Source organism: Notechis scutatus, chromosome 4, assembly GCF_049901735.1.
Source record: "Notechis scutatus isolate UNSWTSFEM ecotype Mainland chromosome 4, rNotScu1.2, whole genome shotgun sequence".
NCBI classification, from domain to species: Eukaryota; Metazoa; Chordata; class Lepidosauria; order Squamata; family Elapidae; genus Notechis; species Notechis scutatus.
This window is the reverse complement of record NC_142012.1, coordinates 93,989,877-94,017,006: the sequence shown is the minus strand read 5'-3', so window position 1 is coordinate 94,017,006 and position 27,130 is coordinate 93,989,877. Positions and strand designations below refer to the sequence as shown.

Genomic DNA, 27,130 nt, shown 5'->3' with positions numbered 1-27,130 from the left:
CTCAGGGACCACCAAACTCATAATTTTATATCCCAGGGACCATTAACTGGTTCTATGGGTGTGGCCTAATTTGTGGGTGTGGCTTGGTGGTCATGTGACCGGATGGGCATGGCTTGTATGTAAATATTATAAATATTTATATAAATATTGATTTTTTAATAAAAAAGAACAACTTTTACCCAAAATCAGGCAAAGCAGGCAGGCAGATTGAGTTGCTCATAGAATCACAGATTCATTCAGTGATCTATCTATCTGCCATTGGCTAACTCCATCTGCCACATAAAATTTGCTTGCAAGCAAACACATAAAATTTGCTAGGAAGCAAACTCACCAAATTAACTCACAACAACCATGTATGTAAATATTGAATTTTTTATAAAAAAAGAGCAACTTTTACCCAAAATCAGGCAAAGCAGGCAGGCAGATTGAGTTGAGTTGAGTTGAGTTGAGTAGCCATCGGCTAGCTCAGTCTGTCACATAAAATTTGCTTGCTGTGAGTCTGCACTGAATAATAGAACCTTCAGTCCTAAGGGAGGTTCGGCTGTGTTTAAAAGCAGACCCGAAGAGCTAGAGACTAGCTAGAAAGCAAGAAATCCAACCATTTCCTGCTTTCTAGCTAATTTAAATCTCCTGGCACAGCAGAACAGCTGATGGTCAGAAAAAGGAAAAATAGCAATTTAGCAGGCAAGTTTGCTGGGTAAGGAGTGAGTAGGCAGGGTGTGTTCCAGTGGGACATCTGGGTGGTGCAGCCTTGTGTTCCTGCACAGCCTGAATTAATTACTTTGGGGGGTGCTCTGGGGGTGAGATTTCTCTGCAGCCCACCAAAATTTTCTCGTGGCCCACCAGTGGACCAGGCCCACTGGTTGGTGACTGCTATTCTAGTCCAACTCCCTGCTCAAGCAGGAAACCCTATAATATTTCAGACAAATGGTTGTCCAATCTCTTCCTAAAAACCTACAGTGTTGGAGCGCCTACACCTTCTGGAGGCAACTCATTCCATTGATTAACTGTTCTAACCATCAGGATATTTCTCCTTAGTTCAAGGTTGGTTCTCTCCTTGATTAGTTTCCATCTATTGCTTCTTATTCTGCTTTCAGGTGCTTTGGAGAATAGGTTGACCCCCTCTTCTTTGTAGCAGTTCCTTAGATGTTGGAATACTGCCATCATGTCACCCCTAATCCTTCTTTTCATTAAAGTAGACAATTAAACCCAAGTCTTTAAAGCCTTATGGCAACAGCATGCTAAAAGATTGGAGGTCTCTAAATGTCAGAGGGCAAGGTATTCCATAGGGAAAAGGCAATGCTAACCAGCTCCCATTAGATGACAATATTTTGGGAAAGGGAACTGGAACATGCTCACCTATTGTCCTGGTAGGATGGGTAGATGTCCTTAGGGAAGGCAGTCCTGGAGATAATAAAGTCCTGTGACCTGTTCCTCTTAAGAACATGGTCCTTAATACCAACAGGTGTTCTTTGAGCAGTTGCAATTATTCAGTTCTAATTCACTCTTTTATCGAATGTAATCTGTGTTGTCTTGTGTCCAAGGAGGTCATCCTTGTGAGCTTCAGGTGACATCAGAGCCTGAAGATAAATGAGTGTAATAAATAATTAAAAGTGGCATCTCTTTAGCACCATAGCATTCGGTAGATGTGAGAAATCATGTACTATATTATCAACATGCCATTGCTTGGTTGATGCATTGCTTTAAAGCATCTGCAAAGAGTCTTCCCCTCACTGATGAATTGCTCATGCCATCTCAGTAGTAGCAGAAACAAATTAGAAAAATCAGATTCACATGAGTGTGAAACAGAAAAAACAACTCCTATTTCAAGAAGGAGGGGGCGAAAAGCCATAATTCAAAAACTGAGGCTGTAACACTGTTAAGGTGGCTAACCATTCGGATTAAGTTTTCAAAAATCTCATAAACATTTCTGTGATGTAGAGAGATTCTTTATGTTGCCAAATGTCTTCTTTGAAAAATGTGCAAAGCCAAGTCCAAATTACCTGGCTGATGATCCAATTATATTCCACAGGATTTTTATAACCCAAATCATATGTTAGTCACAAGAGACTTTTTCTTTGAATAGAGCCCCCAAATATCTCACCTTCAAATATTTTTGGCAGAAATGATTTTATTCTATTCAAGTTAGCTCCTTTCTTTTATGTTGATAGAAAAGTACATTTTACTTATGTTTCTCTTATGTTTGAGAGCAGTTTGGAAACTTCCCCTAATATCCTGCTGAATCGAAAAATGAGTAAAGCACAGAGTACTTGGCATGATAACAAATTGTTAAAGTAGTAATAAATCCTTGATTTGGAAATACCCATATCAGTTCTGATCATCTGACAAAGATGGTCTCATAAAAAAATATCTTTCATTGTCTGCCTGTCTGTCTGTCTGTCTGTCTGTCTGTCTGTCTAATTATTTGGCTGCCCATCTTACCCCAAGGTAACTCCGGATGGTTTACAGTATTAAAAAGATAAATTTTGACAAAATCTATACACAATAGGAGCTAAGCAATAAAAGGTTAAAACCACAACCCTAACTAATGGGGAATGAGGGATTAGGATGAGCATGGGGAGAGGTGGGATCTATTATTCATCGGTCAACCACCCCCAATGTGAAGAACACCTCCCCATTGGACCCCCAAGCCAACTGGAAGAACCAGACCTTCTTATGGAAGGTCAGGAGGGTTGGAGCCAGTGGTGGGATTCAGCTGGTTCACACCAGTTCAAGTGAACCAGTTGTTAAATTACCACCCCCACCCCAGCTATCAAAGTGAATCCTGGGCACTGCACTGCACTGCAATGGAGAAACAGGCAATGGAGTGGCCAGCACAAGGGAAGGAGAAGGCCACTTTCCCTCTTTCTTCTCCTTGCTCCTCCTCCTTCCCTCATGCTGGCTGCTCTGTTTTCTGTTTTTCCATTACATCTCTCTCTCTCTCTCTCTCTCTCTCTCTCTCTCTCTCTCTCTCTCTCTCTCTCTCTCTCTCTTTCATCATTAGATAGATAGACAGGCGGGTAGGTAGGTAGGTACCGGTAGATAGATAGATAGATAGATAGATAGATAGATAGATAGATAGATAGATAGATATGATGATGATGAGAAAAGAGTGAGAGAGAGAGAGTGAGTGTGTGTGCATGTGTGTGTGTGTGAGAGAGAGACTCCATAAATTGGTAGTAAAAACTAATGCATGACTAGTGAGCCCAAACCTTATTTAATATATAAACTGACAGCTAAAATACCAAAGGAGTATCTTTTTAGTTGACACACTGCTCAGTAGTTTGCTTTAACAGGCAGCTTTTTAGTCTCTTAATAATCTAACTCAGTGTCAAGTAAAGATGATTGAGTGTTCTGCACCACCAACAGTAAAGTAAACAGTAAAGTAATATAAAATAATAATAAAAACATTTTCAGTAATGATAATATCACCACCATGATGTTCTTGCTCTAAAAGGAATCGATCACACTGCTTCTGTAACAAAGCAGAGTTTTCACAACAGTACAGCCTGGTTTTTTTGCGCTTTTCAAGCCTATAACTGAGTCATATTCCTAGAAAATGATTAAAGCTACATTTATAATATCTCACATATATTTTTATTTATATTCCTATTCTCCATTTCAGGCAACCATTTTCTCCTGAAATGTCTTATATACATTTTAAAAAATGAGAGAAAGAGCCTCTAATTTCTCTTTATGTTGGTTTGTCTCTGTCCATTTATATGTGATGTTATTGAATGGAAGAGAAATAAAAGGCAGATGAAAAGAAAAAAAAGAAATAATGGGAACTGATAAGGTCTCAATAACTTGGTGAAATAGACTGAGGTGAGAGATAAGGCTGGGCCAGAGACCAAGAACAAATAAAAACACTCAGTAAATATACAATTAAAAAGTCTAGTATAAAATAAGAAATAACAACCAAAATCTATGATAAAATCCAGTCTGTCAATTACACATAATCTAACTCAGGGGTGGGTTTCTACCGGTTCTGTCCACCTCTGTAGAACCGGTAGCTCTGAAGAGCAGCAGACATAGAACCGGTTCTATGTCTGCTGCTGTTTTTGCCCACCCGCCCGCCTGGGCTCTTACCTGTCCTTTATTCCCTGCTTTTTCAACTTTAACTGCCGTGTGAGGCACAGCTGCAGTTAAAAAAGCAGGAAAAAAGGGCTTTTTGAAAAGTTCCTTCTCTGCACGCAGCATGCTGATGACGATTTACAGGTGTATGCCGGCAGTGTGCAGGGAAGCACATCGTAAATCACAGAACCTTGTAAATGACCGAACTGGTAGTTAACTCTGTCAGATCCCACCCCTGGTCTAGCTATACTAAAAAATTTACAATCCATAAACTGTGTGGCCCATAATCGGTTTAATACTAAAAGGGAAAGGGATCAGCAGCACAAAAGGTTTGCCACATTTGTTGTATAAAATAGCTGTGGTGGATTAGACATGTGTTTCCGACAAATCCCCAGTGCTGCTGCACAGAATCTCATCACCTGTGCTGGAGTTATGGACTGTTCATCCTTAAGCAGCCACTGGAGATAAGCAGTGTCAGAACAGCCAGGATACCTAACAATTTTTTGAAGAATATATTTTTCCAGATCTCTCTGTAAAAGGAACATTGAAGGAGTATCTGATCCACAATCTCTACCTTTCCTGAGCCACAGGAACAGAGCCTTTCAGCCAAGGGTATATTTTTATACTTGCCATACAAGATGGCTGATAAAACGCATGGCACTGTGTGAGCGAAAATGCTTTCTGGTGGGGAAAAGCAAAAAAAAAAAAAAAAAAAGATAAGGCTGCACCAAAATCAGCCAGTGGTGTCGACAGTTCAGTGTGTCTCAGTCTAGCCTTTTAACTACTACTTGATTTGGGTTTTTTAAAGTCAAGATAAAGTGATGAACTAGCTTTTTGATTAAGTAATCTTTCCGTGTTGGTGTCTAACAGTTGATCTACAGTGTCCCAATGGAGCCATCATGCACTACTCTTCATATTTTTTACTTCTGGGTTATTGTTGGATGATCACAGGGGCAGAAAAAGTAAAACTAAGTCTTTGGAAGCTTCTTTTTGTCCAATTGAAGAAAAGGCCAAGTTGCCATAGTATTTTTCCTTGGTTTCTCCAGAGGAAGCTAAAATGGATAGCCTCTCAGTCTCCAGTGTCAAGGTCACTACCTAATAACAGGGTATGTCCAAATTTTCCAGTTCCATCTTCTATAGTTTCCTATAGTATCTGCTTTTTGATGCATGGGGAGAAAAGAAATAAAATATTTCTGAATAACAATGGCAACAACCTTTTATTGTTTTATTGAATCATTTATAATTTAGTGCTCTTTAGGTATGTTGGATTCCAACTTCATGCTACCTGAAGAATTATGCAAATTAAATTCGATACATATAGCCTGTACCAGGTTGGAGAAGACTGAATTAAAGGCAAAATTCATAGTAACTTTTACATTAAATAAATTGATGAACCAATTTAGGGGAAAGAATCTATATATGATGCCAAATGAAGAGGGTGATAGAAAGTGAGCCTCACTGAAATTAGGTGAGCTGCTAAGATCCTAGAATCTGAGGACCATTTTGGAGAATCCTTATCCAGCTTTTGTGTTTATTCGGTGCAGCAGTTTTATGAAAGAAGAGTTTTGTTTGAAAATTAAAAACCCATCAAAATGCTTAATATTTATTTTATTTTGAAATAAACATATATTGCTGGTATAAATTGAGTAGTGCAATACCTTGAACAATGTCAGTCCAGTAGCACAATGCTGTTCAGTTGATATTTTGCAGGATATTTGGAGAAGAAGGTCAAGATTTCTCAAGTGATGATGAATAAAATTTGTGCAGATGCCTGCCCACCTTTGTTTTTCAATTAAGGTTTGAATAGACCCAAATGCCCAAGGTAGAAAAATGAGGGATTTTGTATGCTTGAGGTAGGCTGGTAGCTTGGCAAAGTCAGAGGTGACTTGGTTTTGGTTTCTTCACCAAATTATCTATCTATTATCTTCCATTTCTCAGTCTCCTATGGAAAGTGCATGGAGAAGCAAGCAGAAAAACAATGCTATTTTCCGCAAATCTCATGAATAGTTTAACTTTTTTAATGGAATGGAAATATAGTTTAAAATGCAAGGGTACTAGCCAGACTTAATCCACCATTCAGACAAGAGCAGAGTGCAGAGAAGAGCAACAAACAGGATTGGTGGACTGGTGGTTTCAACATATGAAGAATGGTTGAAGGAATTTGGTGTGTCTAGTTCAATGAAAAGAAAGACCAGAGTTGACATGATAGCAGTGTTCCAATATCTGAGGAACTGCCACAAAGAAGATTCTCCAAAGCAGCTGAAAGCAGAACAAGAACTACAACTTAGAACTACACCGCCTTTGGTCTGATCTAAGTATAGTACATAAAATTGTATATTGCAATGTCCTACCTGTCAATGAATACTTCAGCTTCAACCATAACAATACAAGAGTACAAAATAGATACAAACTCAAGGTTAACCGCACCAAACTTGATTGGAGGAAATACGACTTCAGCAACAGAGTGGTCAATGTCTGGAACACTCTACCTGACTCTGTGGTTTCTTCCCCAAACCCCAAAAACTTTACCCTTAGACTGTTTACTATTGACCTCACCCCTTTCCTAAGAGATCTGTAGGGGGCGTGCATAAGCACACCAACGTGCCTACCATCCCTGTCCTATTGTTTTTTTCTTTTTTCTTATATGTATCCATTTCATGTATTCATAACCATGTTTATACTTATATCTGTTATTTTATAATTGCTCAACAAAATTAATTAATTAATTGGTCAAATAAATAAATAAATAAATAAATAAATAAATAAATAAATAAATAAATAAATAAATAAGCAAGCAATAAATGGAAACCAATCAAGGAGAGAACCAATCTAGAACTAAGGAGAAACATCCTGATAGTTAGAACAATTAATCAGTGGAATGAGTTGCTTCCAGAAGTTGTGGTGCTGCAACACTGGTGGTTTTTAAGAAAAGATTGGACAACTATTTGTCTGAAAGGGTACCATAGGGACTTTCAGGGAGTTGGACTAGAAGGTCCCTTCCAACTCTGATATTCTGTAAAAGCATTTCTACACAGTCTCAAATATTACATTAAAACCTCAGGTGAACTTGGCATATTTGGGGAGTGGGAACAATGAGCAAGTCATGAGGAGACCAGCTAATGAAATTAGTCTTATTCTTGCATAAGATTAAGTTCAGAAGTAGTATCTCAGTAGGAGGTTTTATATATATGTATGTACACACACACACACACACACACACACACACACACACACACACACATTTGAAGTGAGAGCATTTGTATGCTGACTAGCAACCTCAGCTTTCACTTTTCCCTGTGACTTTTGCATCTAGTGTTTCAAAGAACTAACATCTCTCACCTCGCTTGCTCTCATCCCCCACCCCCTTTTTTTTCCATACCAGAGCAGCTGCTCTGCTATTCATTTGCAACATCCAGGGATGCTGTTTTCTTCCTTGAAGGACAGAAATGCCACATGTGGTACTCAGAGAATGAAAAGCCTTCCAAGGTTTCCGTGTTTTTGTGATCTTCCACTTACGCTTCACACTTTGTCTCTAAATGGCAAAGCTTTGAAAAATCGGGACCGCGTCCAATGCATTAAACAATTGTAATGCAAGGTAACCTGGCAGGCGGCCTAAACCAGGGAAAGCTTTGTACGGCAGACTCTCTTGAGATTTTAACTATCAGTCAAACATAATAATAAAAAAAGAGGTGGGGAGATAGAGGTGGATCTCAAAAAGCCAAGACTTAGTACAGTGAAGATCAGAAGTACCTTTTTATATAAACGCCTGTAGCATTTTAGCAATCAAATACGACTACACAACAAGAGGATGCATTTTATTACAAAAATAATATTCCGTAGCTGTGTGCTTTAAGCAATGTGATGTATTTATCTCTGTTTACCGATTTTGACCCAGGTTCTCATTTCTACTCCCTTAGGGCAAAGGAATCAATACTACAGCATGAGCAGAACATTACAAGTATATGCTGGACACCTTCTATTAACAGGATAATAAGGTAGCAAGTGATGTGAAAGCTGTCTTCCTGACAACCTGAAAGCTTGCTGCCATTCAGAATAGCTATACTGAATCTAGACAGACAAAATTCCTGTCCTGGTTTAACTCTAAGATAGATTTCTCTTCCAAGAGAGTTTATATATATATAAACTATATATATGTATATGTATATGTATGTATATATATATGTGTATGTGTATGTGTATGTGTATGTGTATGTGTATGTGTATATGTATATATATATATATATATATATATATATATATATATATATATATATATATATACACACACACACACACACATACAGAGAGAGAGGGAGGGAGGGAGGGAGGGAGGGAGGGAGGGAGTTTCGCAGGCAGTAAATGACTGACAAGAGAAACATTACAATGAGATACTACTGTGAGACTGAAGTTGGTTTTCTGAAGTGTGAAGCTTTATAAAAGGAGGCTGCACCACTATGAGAAAAGGATTTATGAACTCTGATAGGGATACCAATTCTACTTGCCCTTCCACAGTAATCTGATTTTCAGATCAATCCTGTCACACTCCAGATCTAAAATGGTTCTGCATGTTCGATAGTGGCCTTTCCCTGTTATTCTGTCATGAAGGTTCCTCAAGTATTCATCTTCAGCACATTTTTATGACTTCAGTTTTGTGGAAGAGATCCTTTTTCCTCTTTTTAAATTCAATTGAATCTTCAGCGCAATTGCAATTCTCGTTACAGTTGAAGATGATAAAAATTCATGTTATCATCTTCTAATGGTTCATCCATGCGGTTCTGAACTTGCCTCCAAGGAACACAATTTGTCTTTGTTATTTTGTCAAATATTGCTATTTTTCCAACTAGAGGTTTATTCCACCATTCCATCATTTGCAAAGTACATCATTGGCATGGCTATATTCTTTTGAAGGTCTCAGATTTCAAAGGCCTTCATACTAAATATACAAGACAATTGTATTTTACATTTAATTTATCTATGACCTTATTTTATCATTCCCACACAAAAAAACTTAACCACTCTGTTAATTAAAGATAATGCAAAGATTTGGGGACTGTTGTAATGAAACAGAGAATGATACTGTACTCACATTCAGAAAATGCCCAAAACACTACTTCCAAATAATTTTGGAAGTATAGAGAGCTCAAATATTCAACATTCAGTACCAGGTTAATATTTCTCTCTTGAATGTCCCAAAGGTGGTTTTAAAAAGGTAAGTGGATTTTCTTGACTTTTTTTCCTCCTTAAATATGCTTTGCTTCTCATCCAAGAAGAACTGAAGAAGAAGTTTATTGGATGAAAAGTGCCTTTTGAAAAACACCTTTGGGACAACCATGACTTGGGTAACTAAGAATCTCCATAGACATCCTCCCTTGATCCAAATACAAATGACATTGTGATAAATTGGAAATCTGTGCTATAAGTGATGTTTCCAACTATGAAAGCATTTGAGTGGGTGTTTGTTTATGGTTTTCTTCCCAGATGAAACCATGTTGAGATTACAAAAATTATTAGTTCCAGTTAGATTATATGAAGCCAATCTCTGTGAATGTGGAGTATCTTCCTGGCTTTTTTGAGAGCCTCAGCTGCATTGTATTAACCGTGTCTATCTTTCAAAATATCTGGGTTTTGTTATTATGGCTTTTATTTATTATTAGCCATCAAGTGTCACCCAATGAGATAGGATAGATTATTTGTAGAATAAAATAATAAAATAAAATAAATATATGGCTATCTTTGAAAGCTATCTTCAAGTTTCTTTCAATCTAGCATTCTCACAATGTTTTAATTGACTCCCAGAATTCATATCTTACACAGTCAAATAGGCTAAATCAAAAGAAATTTCAAGGTCAGCTGGAGAACATTGAATTATTGAAACACTGAACTGAAAAAAGCTACTGTATATCAGCTATTGACTTTATTCATAAATGAGAATAATCATAAAAATGCTTAAAATTACATTGACTTAAAAATAGCTGATGGACGGCTTAACTTTATCCTGTTGCTGATACTTGAATTCTACATTATACTGATCCTCTGTTACTTCCTTAAAATATTCTATTTCTCTATCAGGACATCCAGTATTTTTCTGCATCGCAGATCAGACATTTCCACAATAATTTTTAGGTATCCTTGTTTTCAGCCACTCTGCTAACAGATCTCTCTGTGGTACACAGGTATGTTCAGAGAGGTATCATTGATCACCTGAACACATGAAAAAGATACATTAGGTGCATCTTGTACTAGATTACTGAGTGAAGATGTATTGTATGAAATCTAATAGGTCTGAAAGCTTTTTTGAAATAGTTTTTTTCCTGATACACTGGCCTTACATGGATTCAAGGTTTGTCATTCATCATTCAAGAATGATGGATCTAGTTTTGTAAAGCTGAAAAGAAAAGAAAATTCCTTTTCATTTTAGACATTAGCAAAGTTTGGATAGAATTATGAGGATTTTTTTCTGCATAAATTTCAGATGAGTTTAGAGAAAATAAAGCATTTATTTTTTTAAACTATTTATTTTAATCAAACCATTTTTGATAGTATGACCTCCCCCATCCCTTTCTCTACAGGAGTTGAATGGTCTGAGCCACAAGTATCAGTTTATACTTAGTTGTATCAATTATACCAGCTTGAAATTTCTTGTGCAAGTCACTGATCACCATCCTGTGTTCAGACATCCCTCCAAGTGACAAAGCCTAACAGATTTTATCCACCTTCAGGGGTACCTTTGGATGACATCAGACTAAATGGAAAAATCAATCCTTTAATTAAGAGTAATTTAAACATACTTGTCTCAGAGACTGAATATACAGTGAGGGCAATACTATGATGACGCATCAGAAGTAGTACATTGTCAGGATATCTTTGTACCATGGTAAGGTGCAAGTGGAAAAAAGTTCTTCCTTGCAAGTATATTGTTGTTGTTGTTGTTGTTGTTGTTGTTGTTGTTGTTGTTATTATTATTATTATTATTATTATTATTATTATTATTATTATTATTATTAGTCTTATGATAAGATGTTTAGACTACTTTGGCATTTTTATGGAGTCCTTCCCCAAGGACCCCAGTTAAGCAGGTGTTTTTTGATTATCTTAAAAGTAATGTAAACAGATGTAAACTGTTCTGCATAAAGCTCAATTTGACAGATGGTGATTTTACCAGTGTTAATGGGATTCAAGTGATGCTCCTGATGTTTTGGAATTTCACCCAAGGAGGCTATTACTGTTGTCTATTGCTGGTTTTTCTTATGGAAATGCAGACTGTTGTATGAATTCCCACAAGATGAAGTTATCTGATTCAGTTCCAGAGGCCATCCAGATTCACAATTTCTCCCCACCTCTTCTTCTTCTTCTTCTTCTTCTTCTTCTTCTTCTTCTTCTTCTTCTTCTTCTTCTTCTTCTTCTTCTTCTTCTTCTTCTTCTTCTTCTTCTTCTTCTTCTTCTTCTTCTTCTTCTTCTTCTTCTTCTTCTTCTTCTTCTTCTTCTTCTTCTTCTTCTTCTTCTCCTCCTCCTCCTCCTCCTCCTCCTCCTCCTCCTCCTCCTCCTCCTCCTCCTCCTCCTCCTCCTCCTCCTCCTCCTCCTTCCCCACAAGAGCTTAAAAGTGAGTTTGAAAAAAGATGAATAACATTTTCTCAGAGGAGAGGGAACAGGATTGTTTTCTATCAAAATCATTCCATCCAAATATGCTTCATCTTCTCCAAAGCAAGAGACATATACTGTATAGGTAACAGCTGTATCTGTTGATTAGAATGCAGTTAAAAAATGAAGCAGGAATAAAGACAATTGAGAAATAATTAATATTGTTTCTCTTTTTCTTTCTTTCTTTGTTTCATCTGAGATTATATGCCAACGAAATCAGTGGGGCTCGCTCTAGTGACATATTTCTTTCCTTCTTCTGTCCAATCATGTCCAATTCTGGGAGTCTACCTTCAGTTTTCTTGGCAAGGTTTTTCAGAAGTGATTTGCCATTGTTTTTCCCTTAGGATTTAGAGAAAGTAAATGAAGATTAACCATCTGGGTTTGTGCCTGGGGCAAGACTAGTACTCACAGGCTCCTAGTTTTTAGCCTGACACTAAACACTAGACCAAATTGGCTCTTAAATTATTTTTACAGGCTTAGAACTCTTAATGTGAATGGCACACATAATATTAAAAAAATCAAATCAATTTTGTTTATTATCATTTGAATAACAATTTAATATATTAAGCTTCCACTGATTCTCCTCATGGATGCTTTCCATTGAGCATTACAAACATATATGTTAGTTATATTGCATACCTTTAACCAAATATATTATACAATAAAAGTGGTTGAATTGCTACAATTTATGTTCACTTCCATCAATTTGATCAGTATTCTGAAGACTTCAAGTATTTAAAAATGTTATGCAACTAGCATTAAAAGCAAAGTAGAGATTTGATTATTAGATATTTTGATTGTGTTGTTTTGGCTATTTTTTACATAAAAGTGTATTTTAAAAACCAATCTTTCTTTGGATTGATCTCTGGATAATTCACAGGTAGATTATATAGTATTTCATACATTTTTTTCCGGTAGCCTTTATTCTCATGGTTAAGTTTAATTATGTTCTCGCTATGCTCATAAACTTAGAAAGGATTTTCCTTAAGCTTCTTCTTCTGCAGTCTATATTAAGACTTTAAGCTCTAAAATTCAATGTAAGTATAATGGATTTTGCCACTTTAACATGGAAGAAAAAAAAAAAGACCCAATGTGCAGACAAGATTACACATTTTACATTGGATTTGAATCTTTTCATTTTAATTGCAGGATTTAAAACCTTTGATGGACTCAAAACTTTAACCACATCATTTGCATTAGAAAGGGGGGGCAGGAAAGGTTCAATCCCATTTAAAGATGCTGATGAAGCAAATGGCAACAAAGTGCACAACTTTTCATTTGACAATCCGCATGTTTGATAACATCAAAGAAGCATTTTAGCCTCCAACGCTAAGTCCTATTTTAAGAATAAAATTGGTAATTGAAGTTAATGAAAACAGACTCCATCCAAGTTGCAGGTATATATACTGACCACAGTTCTAGTCAACTTTAACTGATCTTGAAAAGTTAAGGAGAGTTGGATCTGATTAGTACTAAGAAAGGTGTATGAATAAAGGAGAATAATGTAGCTCAGGGTTGAAATGAGAGGTCCCATGATGCTTTCTGAGCTTGGTGGTTTTATTGCAGATGTTTCATTATCCAAACTAGGTAACATCATCAGTGCTGGTAAGGAGTGGGGTTTGCTCTCAGTTTATATTCTAGTGGTCACTTGCCCTCTTAGTGTTGGTGGAGGTGATCTTAAAAGTTCTTTGGTTGGGCTCTTTACTGTTGACTTCTTCGGTGGTGAGATTCATTTTTTTTACTACCGGTTCTGTGGGCATGGCTTGGTGGGCGTGGCAGGGGAAGGATACTGTAAAATCTCCAGTCAGAGGTGGCATTTGCCAGTTCTCCAAACTACTCAAATTTTCCGCTGGTCAGAACTGGTCAGAACCTGCTGAATACCACCTCTGTGTCATCTGCAAGAAAGTGTCGACTACAAAATCCTAGTAGTACTGTTTTTATAGCTAGCACAGAAGTTAAAACATTTAAAAAGAAAACTTCTCTTGAAAACTTTCTTCCCTTTTCCTTCAAAAAAAGACAGTCACATTCCTCCTAATTCAATTCAGAACTGGTTCTCGCAAACTAATCAATTTTCTCTCAAACCAAAAAGTCACTCATTTCTGATTGAGTTGTACAGCTCACATCAATTGGCTCCCTTAAGAGTTGCTCACTTCCCCTTCTTTTTCCTCCAAATTCTCAGGAAAAAAAAACAAGGATGTAGTATAGAAAATTGCTTACTATGGATCCTAGAAAATCTAATCATCAAGACGTTACTTAAAGATGCATGGCATAGAAAGAGCTTTAAAAAAACATTATGAATGATTTATTCCAGAGTAACTCATAGATCAGATCCTGCTTCATAAAACAGATGACACATAACAGAGACTGCGTACAATCCATTGCCAAGGTCATGTTTTTTTTTTGTTTGTTTATAGTTTCTTACCCAATAATAATAATTGATCATCTTGGAATGCCATAAGACATTATTTCCATTATTTCTCCTACAACATACTTCTTCTTGTTTTTTTTTCCCTGGCTTTAAAAAGTCTGCTTTCTGCCCATGGAGATTTCCTCAATGTGGAACAGAAGAAACAAAACAAAAAACTAAATCCCACTCCATATTTATCACTATTAGAATCAGCCGACATTGTGCTATCAGCAATGAGTGAAAAGAATGAGAAATCACTCAGCACCACTTTCTTGACTTACCAATTACTAATGTGTTTCTGTTTCAGGTGGACCTTAATTGATAAGATATATTGTATATGCACTTGTTGTAAATGTGGAAGAACCATTGATGTCAGGGAGAATTCTAATGGCCATTTAAAAAAAAAAAAAGAATGTACATAGGCATAAATATATTTTTAACCCTTTGCTGCACTCAGAACAAGTTAATTCTTGACTTACGACTGCAATTGAGCTCAGAATATCTGTTGATGAGTGAGTTATTTGTTAAGTGAGTTTTGCCCTCATTTTACAACCTTTCGTGACACAGTAGTTAATGAATTGCTGCTGTTGTTAAAGTTAGTAGCCCGGTTGCTAAGGGAATTTGGCTTCCCCATTGACTTTGCTTTTCAGCCTCAGCTCCTCTTGGGTCAATTGTTCCAACAAGGTAATAAACACCAAGCAAGTCCTTCAGGCTAGCAAAATGGTCTTTTATTCTTTTGCAGTCAGGGACATCAAGAAGCAACGTAGAAACAAATTCAAAGTCATCTCTGAGCATTCACTAGCTCAGAGCTATATTTATCCAATATGTGTAGTTAACCCCTGCAATATCCGGAGTTCTCCTGACGAGCCAACATCCTTATCATTATGCTTACCTATTATCAACCCCCCATCCCACATCATTATGGGGAGCCTCAGTGGCGCAGTGGTTAGAGTGCAGTACTGCAAGCTACTCCTACTGCAATTTGACAGATCAAATCCCACCAGGCTCAAGTTTGACTCAGTCTTCCATCCTTCCAAGGTGGGTAAAATGAGGACCCAGATTGTTGGGGGCAATATGCTAACTCTGTAAACCACTTTGAGAGAGCTGGAAAGCACTATAAAGTGGTATAAAAGTCTAAGTGCTATTGCTATTATGCTTACATATTATCAATCCCCCATTATATTATCATCAATCCACCACCATCTAATGCACAGCTTGATCCATAATACTTCCACCATCCTTACACAAGTGAGATCTGTTTGCACTGTTGTCAGCCCAGTAGTCCGCTTTCTTCCTCTTCTCGACTATCTGACATTCTTGTCAATGTCGTGCTTGCAATTCATCACTGTTACTTCAGGCGTTGCTCCGCCAATGTCATCAGTGTGAGCGCAGTCACATACAAGCCAAATTGACTGGCTGAACACCCCCCGGTCAGAAAGTGTCCAACACGTTGAGATGGAATCTCTCCCAGTTGATGCACACACATGACCCAAACTCAATAGGCACTGATGTGCCGCATGCCACTCAGACCAGAACGTGACCCGAACCCAAAAGGTACAGCATGCCACTGATGTGTCGCGCTTTATTCTGACCGGAGCGCAGCAGTCAGCAGATCACAAATGGTGATCACATGGCCCTTGGATGCTGCAGCTGTCACATATATGAGTCAGTTGCCAAGAGTTTGAAATTGGATCACCTGACCACAGGGTTGCTGCAATGATTGTAAATGAGAGTATGTGTTTTATGGTAAAATAGGCAAGTAACCTATTTTAATTTGTCAAGATTTATGTCTAAGGTGAGGTACAATAATTGAAAACCACTCAGAAGAATCTTAATGTGGCTATATAATAATGACTATAATAATTTCAAGGGGAAAAAAAGAATGAAAGCATGCATAAAGCAGCATAGATATCTAGTGTAAACAATAATGATTTCAAGCCATTATTCTATCATAAATTGCATAATACCCTTCATTTGTGCAATGAATCTCATGATGAACATGAGGATAGACACACACACACACACACACACACTTACATACCAGTGGTGGTACTGGTTCTATGGGCGTGGTTTGGTGGGCGTGGCAGGGGAAAGATACTGTAAAATCTCCAGTCAGAGGTAGTATTTGTTGGTTCTCCAAACTACTCAAAATTTCTGCTACCGGTTCTCCAGAACTGGTCAGAACCTGCTGAATACCATCTCTGTTACATACACTTACTGTTCTGACCCAACCCTGTTACCAGCAAGAAAATCTCAAACAAACACAGCAACTCAAACCTTCACAGCTTTAATCTACAAATAAACTTCTTTGTAGATAAAAGATGGCTTGCAGCCAATTAGTCCAACCAGAAAAGCCTTGACAGAATTCTTCAGATAAGTCGGAGTCTCTACACACAATACGTGTGAGTCCTTAGAACATTTTTGCTTTCTGCAAAAGCATAAACCTTTTAAAACCAGGCTTATATTCCCTGGAGGGAGAGGCCATTACATTGCATCCTTACTCCTGAGTTGCCTGTGCTGCTCCAGCTGTTCTCTTCTACAAATCATCCTGCACTCATGCACACTTGGCACAGGCTCCTCGGGAACCTCCTCATCACTGCTGCCAGCCCCCACAATCCCTGAAGGCAGCAGTCTACTCCCTCATCGTCCCGGCCCCTCATCCAACTCCTCGCTCTCCTCCACCGACCGCACCTGCTGCCGCCTAACACAACACATACATGCACACACACACATACATACATATGTATAGGTATATGATATGCATATTTACATACATATGCATATAGGTATATGATATGCATATGTACAAGGGAACATAGTAGTGCAGTGGCTAAAATGCTGAGCTTGTCAATGAGAAAGGTTGGCAGTTCAGTGATTCAAATCCCTAGCACTGCATAATGGAGTGAGCTCCCATTACTTGTCCCATCTTCTGCCTACCTAGCAGTTTGAAAGCACGTAAAAATGCAAGTAGAAAAATAGGGACCACTTTGGAGGGAAGATAACAATGTTCCGTGCACCTTTGGCATTTAGTCATGCTGGCCACATGACCACGGAGATGTCTTCAGACGTCTGGCTATTTGGCTTTGTAACAGAGATTAGCACTACCGCCTAGAGCCGAAAATGACTTGCATGTATGTGTGAAGGGAACCTTTACCTTTGCATAGGTACAGTTTTAATTCTCTCTGTTCATTTAGCCATGCATTGTTTAGAATGCAGTACTGCAGGCTAACTCACTGCTTACTCCATGAGTTTAATCCCGACTTGCTCAAGTTGGATTCAGCCTTCCATGATCCTTCCGGGGTTGATAAAATGAGGACCCAGATTGTTGGGGGCAATATGCTGACTTTGTAAACTACTTAGAGAGGGCTGTAAAAGCACCATGAATATATGGTAAGCCTAAGTGCTACTGCTATCTTTTATTAGAGCTACTGGAACACTGAGGAAATATAAACAGGAACATCCTTAAGATGGGGTGGTGGTGGTGGTTTTCTGTTTTGTTTATCCAGAGTTGTCTAACATTCACAAACCACACAGGAATTATGCTAAATCTCCAGCTGCTTGTTGATCAGCAAAACAGCAGGCCGAGGAACAGTAGCAAGATCAACCTGGATAAGTAAGACAGCAACTATGTCTCAGAGCAGATACCTAGGAGTTAAAGATCTATAGTGTATTTGCTGTGCAGAAATTTATCTTCCAGTTTTGGAAAAGTTTTCTTCCTGTGCCAAAGAAGCTGGTGATTTTTTTTTCCTTTTTATTTTTGGGATGCTTTAGACATCCATCAGAATGTCTTGGGGGGATGTTTTTCAGCTGCCTTTATAGCTGATAAGGGCTTGTGGTGTTATTGTTATTGTTCTCATATCTTCACATTGCAGGGTTCCTGTCTGCCCATGCTTTTGATTTGAAAATATAGTTCTTTACAATGCCTTTTTCTTGAACCCAGCAGGATTCCATCTTGGGGAAACTAAGGTTTCAGTGTGACATGCTCCATAACCACCAATTGGAATTGGTGATTACTACCCTCCTATTCTTGCAGGAAAATAATTAAGTAGATCCATTTCAATTAGTTTTCAGAACATTGCATTTTGGTTATACAATTACTGTAAAGGTTCCAGAGTGAAACTAAACAAAACAAAACCTGATAATTCATTTACAACTTTGAGTTTCTTTTACATTGTGATACCATTAAGAATACTCGTGAAGCCATGTAGGTTTTCTGAAATAGTCCCACGTATATTCTATACCTCTTTTGCTATGAGACTCTATGGAGTAGAATTTAGAATTTAGGGTTAGTTTGCAGAATCCCATTCTTCTTCCTTTCCCCCAATTTCTGTAGGCCTTTGTTCTTACATAATATGTGCTACTTCAAGAGTATTCAGCAGCATTTCTTCAAAAAAGAGACCAATGTCTTTAATTCCTGTTGTTCAACATTTTAATAGAGTCACATAGGGCCATTCTGCTTGTTTAATTTACCTGCTTTGCATCTAAGAAGAATCTTTTTTAGAATAAAAGTGTTCTACTCTTTAACGCTGCCTACGGTTGGACTTAAGCATAGTACACAAAATTATCTGCTACAATGTCCTACCAGTCAATGAATACTTCAGCTTCAACCACAACAATACAAGAGCAAACAACAGATACAAACTCAATGTTAACTGCTTAAAACTTGATTGCAGAAAGTACAACTTCAGCAACAGAGTGGTCAATGCCTGGAATGCACTACTTGACTCTGTTGTTACATCCTCAAACCCCCAATCCTTTAACCTCAAACTATCCACTATTGACCTCACCCCATTCCTAAGAGGTCTGTAAGGGGTGTGCATAAGTGCACAATCGTGCCTACCGTCCCTGTCCTATTGTCCCCATTTATTTGTATCTATTTCCTGTATTCTTACTCATGTTTATACTTATACCTATTATCTTGTAAGCAATTGACAAATCAAATAAAAAAATAAAAAAATAAAAATCTCTTTCATAACTCTACCTTCAGAGGGAGGTAGGGTAGCAGGTAGCTTTATACAGGTCCCCTCAATTTGCGATCACAACTGAGCCCAACATTGATGTTATTGAGTGTGAAATGTGTTAGGTGAGGTTTGCCCCATGTTACGTTTTTTTCTTGCCACATTTGTTAAGTGAATCAATGGAGTTGTTAAATTAGTAACATGGTTGTTTAAGTGAATCTGGTTTTCTCATTGACTTTGCTTGATCATATCACTCCTCAACACTGCAACTATCATAAATGTGAATAAGTTTTCAAGCAGCTATTGGAGATGCTGCAATGGTTGTAAGTGTGAAAAATGTCATAAGTCACTTTTTTCAGTGATGTTGTAAAGGTCACTAGATGAATTGTTGCAAGTTGAGGACTATGTGCATAGTAGAAAAGTTATAAGTGGCTTTTGTAAAAGAGAACATAGTAGTCTTTGGAGACGGTAGTTGTTATGAAAGAAAACAACAAAGAAAAGCTTTTTTTAGGAAATAAAAGAGTTTACTCCAGTCTATCTACAGCTATGCCTATGGCATGCTCTTCTTCATTACAGAGAAGAGCGTCTCTGGTAAGCATCTGTAATGAGACATGGGGCAGGGGGAAAGCTTTCAGACAAGAAAAGCAGACAAAAATGCAAAACTATTTTATTAATTTTCTTGACATCTTTTGATTTGAATGTTATTGAATTTATAGATGCAGAAAACCAGGGCATGAAAAGTTGAATTCTAAATCACTTAATAAAAATGATTCCTTTTCATTATATGACTTTGAAAATAATGAAAAATGATGAGCCTCCCCCCTCCCCCCTTCCTTCCTTCCTTCCTTCCTCACTTCCTTCCTTCCTCCCTCCCTCCCTCCCTTTCTTCCTCCCTCCCTCCCTTCCTCCCTCCCTCCCTTCCTCCCTCCCTCCCTCCCTTCCTTCCTTCCTCCCTCCCTCCCTCCCTTCCTCCCTCCCTCCCTTCCTTCCTTCCTCCTTGCCCTCTGCATATCTAAATTGTAATTGTCGCATTACTGTTAATTCATCACTTCTTTGGGTTTATCCATTGTGCTTTGCCTTGGTCACCATCAATCACAAATGCAGAGACCTTGTTCTATAAAGTCATCAGCTTGATGCCGGGTACCACTGTACATTACTTATTGACACCTACATGCATTTAATCACACTGATAGTTTCTTCCAAGTGTTTGGTAGAACACTTATCAAGAAAATGCCATCTGGCACTAGGCGTGCCTTCTCATAACTATGTGTCAATAATTTTTTTTTTTTTTTGCAGTGATGTTGGATCCCTCATTTCTTGCACTTGTAATTCTAGGGCCAGATGTTTTCATGAAGCTCCTTCAATACTGCTGTTATGTTTTTGGTAGAGGTCTCTCTGACTAAACCATTATTATGCAAATCATACAATTCAGAGTCTGCTAAGATCAAAAGAGACAAAGATGTGCAGACTTAAAGCAAGAAAGTATGCAGGTGATTCTTGGAGGCTTTCTGTATAAAGCAGCTCGGAACCTTTCTGCTTCTGTTACATATTTATGAGAAGGTATTTGGCATTGCTATCCATTTCATATTGGACAAATATCTAATAGGTAAATAATGTAAGATTTCAAAACACGCCTTTGCTATATATTTTCAGGTATGCATCTTTGATCAAACTAGCATCAGTTAACTGTAGGACAAATGTAAATAGTTAATTGATATCAGTTTTATCAATAGCGAAAATATGTTTAAACCAGAAGTGGTATTCAGCAGGTTCTGACCAGTTCTGGAGAACCAGTAGCAAAAATTTTGAGTAGTTCGGAGAACCGGAAAATACCACCTCTGACTGGCCCCGCCTCCATCTATCCTCTGCCTCCTGAGTCCCAGATGATCGGCTGGGTCTTCTATGGTTGCCCTGCACAGGAGAATGGAGTTGGAAAGCAGGTTAGTGGGGTGGGGAGGCAATGGGGATTTTGCAGTAAGTTTCCCCTGCCACGCCAACTAAGCCACACCACACTCACCAAGCCACACCCACAGAACCGGTAGTAAATTCTTTTAAATCCCACCACTGGTTTAAACATAGTGATTGGGAATAAAATGGAATCTCTATGGAATTACAGTGAACCGGCAAGGAATTAAGTATTTTAGTATTTATTTGATTTGTCAATCGCTTACAAGATACAGGTATAAGAATAAATATAGTTTTGAATACATGAGATAGATACTTATAAGAAAAATTTAAAAAATAGGACAGGGTCAGTAGGCACGATTGGTGCGCTTATGCACGCCCCCTACAGGCCTCTTAGGAAGGGGGTGAGGTCAATAGTAGACAGTCTAAGGTTAAAGTTTTTGGGGTTTGGGGAAGAAACCACAGAGTCAGGTAGAGTATTCCAAACATTGACCACTCTGTTGCTGAAGTCGTATTTTCTGCTATCAAGTTTGGTGCAGTTAACCTTGAGTTTGTATCTATTGTGTGTTCTTGTGTTGTTATGGTTGAAGCTGAAGTATTCATTGACAGGTAGGACATTGCAATGTATGATTTTATATACTATATTTAGATCAGACCGGAGGCAGAATAGTTCTAGAGTTTCTAGGTCTAGAGTTTCAAGTCTGGTAGCATAAGGTATTATACAATGAGTAGAGGAGTGGAGAACTCCTCTTGTGAAATATTTCTGGACTTTTTCAATTGTTTTAATATCAGATACATGATATGGGTTCCAGACTGATGAGCTGTATTTAAGTATAGGTCTAGCAAATGTTTTGTATGCTCTAGTTAGTAGTGTGATATTTCCAGAGAAGAAGCTACGTAGGATTAGATTAATAACTCTTAATGCCTTTTTGGCTATGTAGTTACAGTGGGCTCTAGGACTTAGATCATTTGAGATGAGTACTCCAAGGTCGTTGACAAAGTTTGGATCCTCAACAAGGTCTTGACTATTTAGCTTGTATTTTATTTTCTGATTTTTTTCCTGCCAATACGTAAGACAGAGCATTTATTTGTTGAAATTTGAAGTTGCCATTTGATTGACCATTCTGATACATAGCCAAGGTCTTTTTGGAGGGTAGTAGTATTGTCTGTGGTGTTGAATAGCTTTACATCATCAGTGAAGAGAACGCAGTTGCTCTTAACATGATCCCAGAGGTCATTTATGTATAGTATGAAGAGAGTTGGTCCTAGAACACTGCCTTGGGGGACACCACTATTGACAGGTACAGAATTTGATAGGACACTCCCAATTTTGACCATTTGTTGTCTAGAAGAATGCTTCTATCCAGTTATGTACATGTCCAGAGATACCATAATATTTTAGTTTTAGGAGTAGTTTGTCGTGTACCACTGAATCAAAGGCTTTACAGAAGTCTATGTAGATTGTGTTTATTGCTTTGCCCTGATTGAGTTGTGTAGTCCATATGTTTTTGCAGTGTAAGAGTTGCAGATTACAGGATAGTTTTTTTCTGAAACCAAATTGTTTATTAGAGAGTAGATTGTTTGTCTCTAAGTGGAGGATAATGGATTAGTTAATAATTGATTCCATGACTTTACAGGTGATGCAGCATAAGGAGATTGGTCTGTAATTTTCAATGAGGCTGGGGTCTCCCTTTTTGAAGATGGGGATGACCATGGCTTGTGACCATAGTTTTGGCAAGGAGCTGGTCCTGAAAGATTTTTCAAAGATTATGCGTAGAGGTTCGGCTATGGCAGTGGTTAGCTTTTTAAAGAAGTAGGCACATATTCCATCTGGTCCAATAGATAGAGATGGTTTTAGATTGTGTAGTGCTTTTTCAACAATGTCTTCTGTAAAATTGATATGTGTTAGATCATTGTAGTTGTCCATGGTTCAACTAGGAAGTACTGGGCTTGATCTATTGCTGTTTACAAATACTGAGCCAAAGAATGTGTTAAAGAGGTTTGCTTTCATGGTGTCATTGTTGCAGTCTTTGCCATTAGGTCCTTTCAGGGGTGGGATGGACCTTGAGTTTTTTAGTTTGTTGTTTATAAAATTGTAGAAAGCACAGGTGGAATTTGTGCGTAGAAGGTTTTCCTCTTGTTTAATGTGATAATTAGTGCATTCAATTTTTATCTGGTGGCATAAATTTTTCTATCGGCTTTTGAAGTTGGCAACGTGATCAGATATGTTTTTTCACCAAAGTGATCTCTTTTTGGATTGAAGCTTCCTTATTGTTATGGGTAATCTGTTTTTCCTGGTTTTGGGAGTTGTTATTGGTACATATAGTTTAATGGCTCTTTTGATTTCTAGTAGGAATATGTTGTAATGGTCTTCAACAGTATTGCATGCAGTGAATGGAAATTGCCAGTCAAGGGAGAGAGATTGTTGATTATAAGATCATAGTTGCCTTTTTTGAAGTTATAATTGGGGATTTTGTTGTTGTGATATTTTTGTGTGGACGTATGTTGAGACAAAAGTCAATCATATTGTGGTCACTGTTGGAAAAGTGTTCTTTAATTTGTATTCCGTAAATTGAATTCAAACTATTTCAGAAGATGAGATCGAGGCAGTTGTTAAGCTTAATATTGTTGGTTACTAATTTTTCCAGTCCCAGATTAGTCACAGCATTGTGGAAGGTTGCATGTATGGGTTCAGTTGTACATTCACTCAGAGTCCAGTTAACATGAGGTAGATTGATGTCACCAAGAAAGATAAAAGTGTGTGGGCAGGATGCTGCCCATGTTAGTAGTGTATTTAGCTTGTTTACATGTTCAGTGTCATAATCAGGGGCTCTGTAACATAGTAAGAACTGAAACGTAAGTAAGTAAAATGTAAGTAATTACATAAATGTATGTAAGTAAAATGTAAGTAAGTAAAAGTAAGAAGTGAAATTGAAAACTGTAAAATTGCACAAGTTTGAAAAAATGATGAAAAAGTTATAATATATTGTAAGAATGCTGGAAAACTGTAAGGCTGCAGGTGTAAGTAATGTAATTAAAGAAATATTAAAGCAATTTGCTTATGGGATGACTTGTTTGATATCTGTTTGAAGACTGTCTAAGCATGAAAGAATTGTGTTTTGCTTTTGTTTTCTCTACAAAGGAGAAAGGAACTTGCTAAACTTCTGATTCAAGGAGACATGAGGTCTCATTGAGAAAAATTAAGGAAGGTGGTGTGGCTTCAGATTGGCCAGGTGTATGCCAGCAATTATTATTTTTTTGTTTCCAGTCACTGAGAAGGAACCACAATGGCTCAGTGGTTAAGATGCTGGGCTTGTCAGCTGAAAAGCTGACAGCCCAGATTTGAGACACAAGCACTGTGCGAGTGGGTAAGCTCCTGTTACTCACTCCAGCTCCTGTTAACCTAGGCAGTTCAAAAGCATGCACATGCAAATAGATAAATAAGAACCACTATTACTTTCAATGGGAAAGTAACAGCCCTACATGTTTTGCCAGATGCTCTATGCTGCGGCATGATGTCATGCTGGCCACAAAACTATGGAAACATCATTGAACAGCACTGGCTTAATGGCCTTGAAAGAGAGATGAGCACCCCCCTCAGGGGTGAGATTCTCCCAGTTTGGACTGGTTCGGGCGAATCCCTAGCTCCAACGATCAGCTGGCAGTGAACTGGTTCACTCCAACTATCATGTGGGCCTTCCCGTCTACTGCTGTGTTGTACTTACCTGTATCCTCTCAGCTGATTCACGCGGCAGACCAGATTGCTGCTCCTTAGTTGGGTTACTCCCCAGTAGTAACATAGCAGGTAAGTTTTTTCGGAAAGCTGTTCACTCACGCGCAGCAAAGCACACAATCACTGAACCAGTTGTTATACCAGCAGCATCCTACCACTGCCACCCCCCCCCCAAAAAAGTATTTGGCTATGACTAGGTGAGTAAAATGTGCAAGAACTCCTTTCCCTTGTCCTTAGTCACCAAGAAATATCCAAATATTTTTGTTTACCAGGAACATAAAGTGAACAATTGCAAAGAAAATGTTCATCAATTCATTTACTTGCTTGTTTATTTTCATTCATTATTTGCCATTTGTGTATAAAAATCAGATCTATTCACAAAAGGCTTACTAAGGATGAAAAAGTAGATGAATATATTTTAAGACATGAAAATATAAGGGGAGATGTGTTAGTTAGCTAGAAATGAAGAACGCCAGGAATGATAATAGTAGAAAAGAGGGCTTTGATGACTTTGTTAAATGGAAAGGAGGGTTGGATATGTCAGGAGAAAAGTAAACGTTGAATAGAGTGGAAAGTAATTCACATTCAGAAAGTAAAAAAGATCACCAAGGAACATCCATTAAGCAAGAATGAATAGGTTGAGAAGAAGGGAAGACTAAAGAAATCATTATTGGATGGAGTTAATGTAATGCTAAAAAAGGACAGAGATGAGCATTTTCCTGAATCACCAGGAGATTAGGCTTTTATTACAAAAAGATCTTTATTTTTCAAATATATGCAAAATACTTGGGATGCTCCCATAAAATCAACATTGGTTTTCCTATCACTTTTATCTCTTTATGTCCCCTTTTCAATCTTATTTTAATTTAATTCCTTTTACTTCGAAAACAGACTTTACTTTGGGACTTTCTCTGGTTCAAACAGCATCTTTTCTTGGCAAGGACATGAAGTTCTTCACTTCATCCCTCCTGATATTGTTTCTCCCAGAATATTTATCTCTTAACAATTTTTTTGACTCTTTTATTGCTTTACAACCCAGTTCTTAAACTTTATTACTTTCACTACTCTCTTTCTCTCTTTATCTTTCTCCTCCTCTTAACCCCATTCCCTAGAGTCACTTGATTTGTTCTTTCCAGCATCTGGTTCTGCAATTGCTCATAATAGAATAGAAGTCTCTCAATGTCTTCTGCTGCTGCGAGACCATTTCTTTCTCTCAACCTTCACCCTTTTATGGGAATTATCTGAGTGAATGTAACAATCTCTTTTGTTGTACTCTTCTCTTTTTCCTGTCCCTTAAAAGATTCCACATAGCTGTTTTCCTTTTCTTTTATTCTTTGCCCCAGCAACTATCACAATGGACTTTGCATAATTAAGAGCTGGAGCAAATAACAAGACCATCCTCATTCCTCCAATCTTCTTTTCTTCCAGGTCAACTTTGCATGAATTTCTGGGAGTTTTAGTCTGTTGGATTGCTAATTGCAAGTTTTCCACCCCTGCCTTTCCCATAAACATACAGAGAGACTCTTCAAATAGTAATCTTTTCTCTATAGCTCACCACTTCATTCTCTTTCTCCTCAAGGCTCTAAAAGCCTTGAGGTCCTAAAGTTTATGAGCATTGTCACTTCTAATTTCCATCTCCTTCTCTTCTTGTCTTTGTTTCTTTTTTGTTTGCAACAGTCTCCAATCTTTTACTGTTCAGCAGCTCCTCCTGTCACCAGTAGCTTTCCTTCGGCTAGCTGTTAACAGTTCCTATTTGAAACATCCCACCTTCACCTTTCTATTTTCAGAAAGCTCTCTGTCTATTGCCACAGGACATGCAATCCTGTGTGAGATACGATAGTCTCAGAGGCAGGGAGAGGTGCAACATTGGCCATGTTTCCATTATTTTAATCTCATGTCCCTGTTTCCTACTCCTTTCCTATAGTCTGCATAATGATACTTAGGAGATGAATATGCGAAGCCATTGGCGTAAAGGAAAAAAAAAAGTGCTGTAGCCAACCAGCCCCATTCCCCAAAAAAGTGAATAATTGTTTGTGTGCATGTGTGTTGTGTAGGGCTTCTGGACACCTCTTCCATAGCAGAAAGGAAGCCTTGGCATACAGAAAGGATATTCCAAAGGAATTTAGTTGCAGGAAATGGTAAATTCTCAACTGAGGGCCAAGCCAAATTTTAGGTGAAGAAGTGCCACATAAAACAAGAGACTCAGCACCTTCCCTCTTAATAGCTTCCTCGCACCAGGGACAAAGGTATTTTCACTGACCAGCAAAACCCATTTCAGAACTGGAAGTCTTCTAAGCACAGTTTAAAATGTCACGGGATTGATGTCTTCATGCCACGAAGGATAGGAAATAAATTCTCAAACATTTAAAAAGTTTAGGCTGTTCAATTAGAGTGCCATTAATTCTGTCTAATGAT

The 27,130-nt window shown here is 38.0% G+C and overlaps 1 long non-coding RNA gene across 1 annotated transcript in view; it reads right to left on the bottom strand.

Moving 5' to 3' along the window:
• LOC148130827 (uncharacterized) overlaps window positions 1-27,130 on the bottom strand; it is an 87,066-nt gene that overhangs the window by 37,596 nt on the left and 22,340 nt on the right. Inside the window, exon 2 of the long non-coding RNA XR_015749342.1 lies at window positions 1,360-1,580. This is a non-coding gene — a long non-coding RNA (uncharacterized LOC148130827). The remainder of the gene's footprint in view (window positions 1-1,359; window positions 1,581-27,130) is intronic.